Consider the following 9,242-nt stretch of genomic DNA (forward strand, 5'->3'; position numbering starts at 1 on the left):
GTGAATCTGGACCAGACCAAGTGTTTTTTTCTGAAAATGGCCATTGCTCATAGCAGAGACACCATCCTCCTGTTAATGTCATTAGCAAGCAGAACGGCAGTGCCTACAAAGCTCAGAGCAGAGAAATGATACCCGGGGGAACCACACCGTGCCAAATAAATGTGAGGTGATTGACTATTTTCATCAGTACCTCCACAGCGGGGTTGCAACCCATTTATAAGGGGCTGCTTTGGGCCCACGGGGAAGGGGACAATCAGACGATCCTGTTGCAGTTCCTATTGTCCTCAAAGACATCTCTTCTCCAGCAACAAAGCCTGGGGTCACACAGTTTGTCCTGAAGAAATTACTGATAAATTTTGCTTTTTTTTTTTTTTAAAAGCCTCTTTTCTTTGATTAGAAGTAATAAAGGCTTTTCCTTCTAAATATCTGTCCTGACACATCAAAAGCCCGAGATGAAAAATTCATTGTCATTTGCAAAGAATAGTGTCTTTGTGACTTGTTATCTGTTGAACTGGATGTTATGAAGTATCTTTGAGGGCCCTGACAGCAGCTAGAATATTTTGCCTCTTGTGGCAAATGCGGTTGAAAGCATAATGATTGGGTGTGGGCTGGGCTGACCAGAATCTTCTCCCAGAACAGCCAGACTGTCAGTGGGTTTTGTGTATGCACAAAACTCTCCATTCTTTATCCCATTTCAATGGATGGGACTGACATCAGAAGATAAGCTTATTGAATGGATAAGATGGATTCTAGAAACTTCTGTCCTTTTCATCTGGTCTGGATTTACAAACAACTCTCTTCCTGTTGTTCAACTTTCCAACATCAGAATTGTTGCTGGGGCCGTGATAGAAAATAATGGCATGACATTAGACAGCAGCGGTCTCCTCTCACTTCTAAGGGAACAGGGTGACTTGCTAATTGGGATGAACCACATGGTAGCTGGATTCGCAAAAGCTTTTAAATTATAGCAAATTTTGTTTTCAAAAACAAAAACTGGATAAGTTGAAAGAACATGATCTTGATCCAAAATTGATTTGATTTTAAAACTTCGTAATTCTGAGGGGGAATGGGAAGCTTTTGTCTGATGGGCTCAGAGCTTCAGTTTGCAAGGTGAAAAGAATTCTGGGACCGGATGGTGGTGATAGTTGCATAACAATGTGAATGGATTCAATCCTGCCAAACCACACACCTAGAAATGGGTAAGACGATGAATTTTTGTTATGTATATTTCACCGAGATTTAAAGAATAAACAAAATTTATAATTTCTAGATAATTACTAGTGATAGAATAAATGGGGTTTTTGTTTTGTGTTTGTCCTGCCTTAAAAAAAATCTAGCACCCTAAATGTCCCGTCTCTTTCATCTTACAGTGAAAGTCTGAATGAACTCTCTAAAATTGGCTTGTTAATAATTGTTTGGTGGGTAAAGCACCACATATAAGCTTGTGCAATTTGCTAATGTGATCTTTTGTTTTAACCTGATGTAAACTATGGTGCTCTAACCGAATCTTTAGAGATTTAATTATGCAGGAAAATATTCTTAACCTCTCTCATTCTAAGCCAGCTAGTTTGCTATTCATTTATCTTTTAAAATAAAACCTTTGGCTTCTTTTATCTTTCTTTTGCTACTTTACTCCATTATATGCCAAAATAGCCTCTCTCTTTCAGAAACATTTTATACCCTTTACATGTTGACTTTTCAAGGAGAACATCTGTATTTTTTTTTTCTTCTAATTGAGAATGCATTGGTAATAGGGGAAAGAACAATGGATGTGGAGCAAGGAGACCTGGGTTTGAGCTCCAGCTTTGCAGATTGTTAGGTTATTCCTTGGAGTCTTTCAGTTTCCTCATCTGTAAAATGGAGGCAATAACTGCCTTTCCTAGGAGTCTGTTGAGAAGTTCAAAAGAAATAATAAAAATGCAACTTTACTGAGTGTTCACTAGGTGTTAAGATCTGTTCTGAGTAGTTTATGGGTATCAGCTAATTGAACCCTCTTAATAGCATGGTGAGCTATTATGCCTATTTCAAAGGTGAGAAAACTGAAGCCAAGAGAGATGGAGAAACATACCCAGGTCACAAAGCCGATCAATGGTAGAGCTTGAATTTAAACCCAGGCAGTCTGATTGGGAAGGCTGTTTTGAGTTACAATGTCATCTTGCCACTGTACAGATGTGAAAGTGCAGGTTACTTTAAAGCATCATATGAAGTGGAATGAGCAAGCACGACTGACTTTTTCTAGATTTACTTTCCACGTAGAATGTGATGAACGTAGATTCTGTGTCTCTCTTCATTCAGGGGCTCTGATTGGCCGAGGATGCAAATAATTTGGAACCATCTCCTTCACAGCCTTTATCATTCTTGCTGTACAAACAATGCCAATGCAATTATATTCTTTTATTTAAATATTTATTTATTTTTTTTAGTTTTCGGCAGACACAACATCTTTGTTTGTATGTGGTGCGGAGGATCGAACCTGGGCCGCACGCATGCCAGGCGAGCGCGCTACCGCTTGAGCCACATCCCCAGCCCCTCAATTATATTCTTCATAGGGACAATGGGTAGCTTGTTATTCATGACCTTTCCACAAGCAATGCCCAGCACATAACAGGTGTTTAGTGGTAACCAGATCTAACATTTATTGAAAGCTTATTGCTACATGCCTGTCACCAAGTACTTTACATACATTGACTCATTTATTATTCACAGCTGTGCAATAGCAGGCTACGGTGATCACCATCTCCATTTTATAGATGAAGAAACTGAGGCCGGGCACACTTAGGTAGTGTGTCCGCGGTGGTGCAGTAGTAAACAGTGGAATCTGGATTGCAATCCAGAATGTCTGCCTCCGGAGACTTTGTTTCATTTCAGTTCCTCTTCTATGAGAGCCGCCGAAACTCCAGTTTTTTCTAATGTGGAATTGGAACTAGAAGTGAAACGGTGCTGTGAAGCCCCTCTCCCGCAGAACGTGTGATCTCGGCTTTCCAGGCAGGAGCCATGTGTTGGAAAACAGGAGGAAGAGACTGCAGGCTGGGAAGTTGGTGACCCTTCTTATGATGTGGTGAAACATTTGTAAACTATTGCTCTCCACAGCCTTGGAAGTGAGACCCTATGTCCCCTGGGTCTGCCCCTTTGGGGGAAACGGTTGAAAAGTCAGAATAATGATGTGTATTGGTTGCTTCTTGACATTTTTAGCAAACTTCTGAGAGAAGGAAATTGGGCCAGATGAAAGGTAACTGAGCTGTGCTAAGGAAAGGTCTGCCTTCTGTTTGTGCCCTGCAGCCTAAATTGACTGGGGATCTGAAAATGCGAGGCCGTATGGGACTGAAAGAGCCAGTTGCTCCTGTACTCCAAAGAGCTGGAGGCGAGATGCAGAGCAAGCTCTTTTTTGGAGCCTCCACATCTTTCATAGCTCTTGGACAAGTCATCTGTGGAAGGGTCCAGAAATAGTGCCAGGGCTTGGGAAGCCGTACCCACCGTCCCTATGTGCCAGCTACGGGCAAAGTGCCTCCCCTGCTTCTTCTCATTGATGCTTCACAACTGCTCTGAGGTCAGTATTCTTACTCCCACTTTATGGATGCTGAGACTCAAGTTCAGAGAGGGTAAAGAATCTCTCCTCAGTCGTGCTGTGCTGTTTTATACTGTGGATCCAGGATTTGAACACAGGCAGGATTGGCTCCCAAATCTAGGCTTTTCCCCTCTCCTGGAATTGAGCCATCTCTCCCAAGGTGGGGTGAGGACATGTTTCCATGTAAAACAGTCTCTTGGTGACCATGGGCTGAGGGGCTGTCCTCTCAGTTTTGTGAGCTCTGCAGAGAGGCTCAGGCTGTGTCAGCATATCGAGCTGCTTCCATGCCTGTCCAAGGTACAGGGGCCCCTCGCTGTGCCCGGAGCTGCTGAGGCGCATACACATTGCAGTTCTTAGCAGGTGCCAAGCCCCTCATGCTGAGCACAGCAAGACTCTGATGCCCGGATTTGCCAGGAGGGCGAGAGAGTATTTTTTCCTCAGGGGAAAAAAAAATCATTTTTATTGACACCTAGGAGAGAAACATTCCATTTTTATTCCTAATTAAGGTGTTTATTTTCCATTTTGCGAAACACAACAGAAGAAAAAAAATTAGATGGGAAGGGTTCGGCCAGATTGAGGCAAGTGAAATGAAACAAAGGAAATCAGCCTTATTTCCATCCTGTCAGGTCATAAAGGTGCATAAGTGAGCGTCTGTGGGATGGACATACACCTGTTTGCAGTGAATACTCACTATTCACGTGACTATGGGCCCATTTCTGTTCTAAGCCAGTGTCATGGATTATCTCATTCTATCTTCATGCCACCATGAAACTGGCACTATTGTTACCCATTTTACAGACAAAGAAGTTGAGGCACAAGGGGTTCAAGCAGTCTCACTCAAGGTAACAGCTAATAACTGGTAATGTCAGAATAAACACACGGGTGATACATCTAGGACTTAGACTTTTAGGTGTTCATCATTGTGACAAAATTCCTCAGCCCTCAATCAGAAGACAGCACTTATAACTGTCAGATATTTTTATGCAATAACTTATTTAACCTCACGATACCACAGGGAGTTGTAATCTCCCATTTTGGAGATGAGGAAATTGAGGCCCAGAGAAGTTAAAAGACATCTAAGTACCAGAGTGCACATCTTTTGGACATTTTGCTTTTAAAGCACACCATCTGCCTCCGTTTGTCCAGGCATAGATATGTGTCTGAAGAATATTTTAGGATATTATTAACTAAAACAATGAAAAATCAAGTATATGCATTGATTTATGTAACAAGATCTCATCATTTTAGTTTGCTGAAGAAATTTGCTGCCTCGGAATATTTACATTTATAACTCTGCTTCCTAGAAACAATAAAATAACCTCTTGATGTAGGTAATTAACAGAATCATAAAACATTCCCACAAATGGCATCTGCAGAAACAAGGTGAAATGAAGAGCTGTCATTTGAGCCAACCCCATTTGAAACTCATTTCAAAACATTTAACCAAAGGGAGATAAGGGAGAGATGTGTGCCTCGTGGTTGCAGGATCATTTAACTAACAGCAGTGTGCTACCAAATTAAACCTTCCATTTAAAAACTGTGTGTATGTGTGTCTGTGTGTATGTACTTGACACATGCACATGCATACACGTATGTGTAGGAGTGACTTTGCTTATATTAGCAAATTGTATTAATAACTGGAAGAAGATTTTTCAAGTCTTTTACAGAAGTCAGCCTGTCCTCATTCTAAGAACATCACCCATCAGGGACTTCTGTGCCATAAAGGATACTTACAGTCTTGGGACCTAGGGCATCTCTCTCAACTTCTTTGGGCCTTTCTTTCTTAGTTTAAGCATGGTTGGCTGCAAACTTGTGAGACAGGTAGAAAAGTAAATAGATAAACTATGATGATGTACTTTTAGTTGTGTTTCCAGAACATGCACCAACATTTCTTCCACAAAATAAGTCGTGCTAAGGATTGGTGAGGGTGGAGGGTCTATTTGGGTTGGTATGACCCCGAGATGTGGGGTGGCTTATAATAACAGGGCATTTCTCCAGGTTCTGGAGCCTGGAAATTCAAGAGCAAAGTGCTGGTAGATTCAGCGTCTGGTGAGGGTCCTCTTCCTGGCTAACACATGGCTGACCTCTCCCTGTATTCTCACATAGCAGAAGGGGTGAGGAAGCTCTTTATCACTTACCTTTCTCGATGCTTTTACCTTTACCATAAATCCTTTACCTTTTACCACAAATACACTGGAATGTATTTCAGTATGAAGCTATTTCCATCGATTGGGCATTCATTTTTATTTTCCATGTGAGTACCATAGTTTTAAAACTAGAGATGCAAGGCAAAGCATGTATCTACCTATCCCTCTTTCTTTCCTTAGTTGGTTTCATCTGTTTATTCATCCACATAAACTTCAGAGCAATCTTGTCAAGGAATATGAAAACAAACACCTCTTCCCTAAAGTTGGAATTTGGATTGGGCATTGCATAAATAATAGAAATGGATAAGGAGAAGAGATAACCTTGACAATATTTATCAACTGGTAGCAGACTGGCATCTGTCCTTCTCATTCCATTTAAATGAAACTTTCTCTTCTGTAGGAGGGTTTTAGTAAATGCCATTTGGTTCTCAGACTGACCAATTGCCTCCGACTACTGTAAACACACAATTCCACGGCAGGAAATCAATTAATTTTTTGAGCACTGATAAAGTCAGGAGAGAAGGAAAACAACCCAGAGAGGGGACATCTTAAGTTGAGAAGAAAAGTCTTCTTATGGACAGAAGGGTTGATCTATGGAAGGGTGCACCTCCAAGACTGGCAGGGCCTGCCATTTTTCTGCAGATTTCCAGGTAGAAAGAATGACAAGAAGACAGGAGAGTTTGGAGTGAGGGAACAGAGGGCCCTCTCACAGAGCCTGCACCATCTGCCATCCTGTTTTTCTATCTGGGTTTATTCTGTGTGTTTTTTTTTTTTCCCTGAAAGTTGAAGATTGGAAGTGGCACAGGAGGACCAAGTTCCAAGGCGTCTCAGTATCTGTGTCTGATCATCAGGATGCTCCTCAATGAACTTACTTCAGAAGACTGGTGGGTTTTCAACAGGTGAATCTGTCCTCAAGGATGTCACTAGAGGAAGACATCAGGAAGTCAGAACAGAAGGGCAGCAATCAGTCAGTGCTCTTGAGTCTAGAGCTAGTTTTAGTCTCCAAAATTATAACCCTCCCTGTGTGGGGGAAACTGTACAATAGAAAAACCTGATTCCTTAGCCATTATCTCATTTCATAGCTTTCTGTCTCCAACATCCGAATTCCTGGCCAACAACTTCTTGAGGTAGAGAAAAAGTCAGGGTAGGGCTTATTGCATTCTTTTGCAAACAGAGAAATAAGTAAGTCAGAAAGGTCAATGACTTGCCTAGGTTCCAGGGAGAGGCAGTAAATACACTGAGCACCCAGGCCTGGCTGAGTGCGAAGCTCACGCCCCTTCCTCTTCTGTGCATGGCACACCTGGCCAAGTTTCTCATCTCAAGACTCCAGACACTGTTCTGCTATGGAGAACAACACAAGTTGAAATCCATCATTCTCGTTTGTGTTAGTACCAGAGGCAGCATTAAAAACCATTTGATATATAGTCATTTTAGTTCATTGTCTGAAATTAAAACTGCAAAGTAATTTCCTCTCTCAGTTTTAGGGGCAGCTTCTTGCTGTGACTAATATTAGTGGCTTTCGGTGTTTTCATTGAAGCGGGGAATCTTGCAAATCGAGCAGTGACTCATTGCCAGTGATCGAGAGGCTAAATAATGCTGTGATGTGTCATCGTCGGCGGAGGGCTCAGGAAGTCTAGACACCCAAAATGGGTTGTTTTCCCCAATAGGCTGAGCTCATCTTCCCTGGGCGAGAGAGTTCATGTCAGGTACCAGGAAGTCTGGCAGAGGCTTCCTGGGGAGAGCAAGTGGCTGGCTTGCTCTGTCATCCCCCATTACTAATCTCAAGAGCAGAGGTCAGAGAACCACAGCCCCCCACCAGGACCCAGCACCTGTTTTTATAAACAAAGTGTGGTAAGAACACAGTTGGACTCCTTTGCTTACTGTGGTTGTTCCTCACTACAGTTGCAGAATTGAGAATTGCTACAGGAAGTATATAGCTGGCAGAGTCGAAAATATTGATTATCTGGCAAATTTTATAGCAAAATTTGCCAAATGCTGTTCAAGACCCTTTGGCAAATGTAGTCATTAAATGACTGCCTTACAGTATGGAGATTCCTTAGGAAACTTGGAATGGAACCACCATTCGATCCAGCCATCCCACTCCTTGGTCTGTACTCAAAGGACTTAAAATCAGCACACTACAGTGATGTTCTATGTTTGTAGCTGCTCAATTCACAATAGCGAAGCTGTGGAAACAGCCTAGATGCCCTTCAATAGATGAATGGAAAAAGAAACTGTGGTATATGTACACAATGGAATACTACTCAGCCTTAAAGAAGAATGATATTATCGCATTTATAGGTAAACAGATGGAGTTGGGAAATATCATGTTAAACAAAGTGAACCAATCCCCAAAAACCAAAGGCTGAATCTTTTCTCTGATGAGTGGATGCTGATCCATAACGGGGGGCAAGGCAAGAATGGAGGAAATTTGGATTGAGCAGAGGGGAGGGAGGGGGAGGAAAGGGAGTATGTGTCAGGTGGAAGATGGTGGAACGAGATGCACATTCTTACCCCTATGTATGGGTGTGACTGCACGAATGGTGTGACTCTACATCATGTACAACCAGAGAAATGAAAAATTGTGCTCCATTTGTGTAAAAAAAAATAAAATAAATGAATTAAAAAAATAAAAAGAAAGTTGTGGTCAACCGAACATCAACTTTTTGGCAGAATTGGGACACAAGCAAGTGATCATAAAGGATGCAGCATCGAACATGTCAGGCAGATTAAAACCCTGGGACAGACTCAGAGGTTTTGATTTCTGCAGGTCTGTGTTTTCCTTGTGGGAGATTCTGTTCTTGGCAGGGTTCTCTCGAAGGATCTGTCTGGGCTTCAAGCTGCTCAATATGATTCCTCTCAATATGTTTGGGAACAATCTATCCTGCACTCCAAAAAGGGTTATTAGTAGTTTACCTTAATTACCAGAATTGTCTGCCAAGAAAGGATACGAATATTTGCTAGTTTTAGCTTTTACGCGTATGGATGTTTCTGAAGTCATTAAAAGATTGTTTCTTCCATGGCTGAAGTGAGTGACAGAATGTGATTTAAATTTTAGTAATTGATTTATAGAGCTGGTCTCAGGACGTGCTGAACACCCTTTCAAATGGGAAGCTGGTCTCCAGAGGGGGACAGCCCCTGTCTAAAAGCAGCCATATGGGGTTCTTGAAATAGGCAACAACCATATCATATTTATTTTTTTTTCTGCCTTGTGGAAATATGTTCACCATCTAAAAAGCCTCTGGCTGAATGTACCCAAACATTTATTGCAACGAAGAAAGAACTGTTAACTGAATACAGGAACGAGAATAATGGTCCAGAGGCCCATACAGGGCCGTTGGAATTAAAATTCCAGCTCTGGCATGAATGCCTAGGCAGGAGGATTATCTCTTTTTACTTGAAGGGTAATTTAGCTGTCAGCATTTCCTTCTCACACTCCACTGTCCCTTTCTTATTTGACTTTTTAATTTCTTGCTATGAGTGAACCATCTGATTTTTTTTTTTTCACAATTCATCTTTGTAGGGTTTAA

At 41.7% G+C, this 9,242-nt stretch overlaps 1 long non-coding RNA gene across 1 annotated transcript in view; it reads left to right on the forward strand.

The window, feature by feature from the left end:
* Window positions 1-3,541, forward strand: part of LOC144378567 (uncharacterized) — a 49,420-nt gene extending 45,879 nt beyond the window's left edge. The window contains exon 4 of the long non-coding RNA XR_013440376.1: window positions 3,280-3,541. This is a non-coding gene — a long non-coding RNA (uncharacterized LOC144378567). The remainder of the gene's footprint in view (window positions 1-3,279) is intronic.
* The last annotated feature ends 5,701 nt before the right edge of the window (window positions 3,542-9,242 follow it).

The sequence above is a fragment of the Ictidomys tridecemlineatus genome, chromosome 6 (assembly GCF_052094955.1).
Source record: "Ictidomys tridecemlineatus isolate mIctTri1 chromosome 6, mIctTri1.hap1, whole genome shotgun sequence".
In the NCBI taxonomy this organism is placed as follows: Eukaryota; Metazoa; Chordata; class Mammalia; order Rodentia; family Sciuridae; genus Ictidomys; species Ictidomys tridecemlineatus.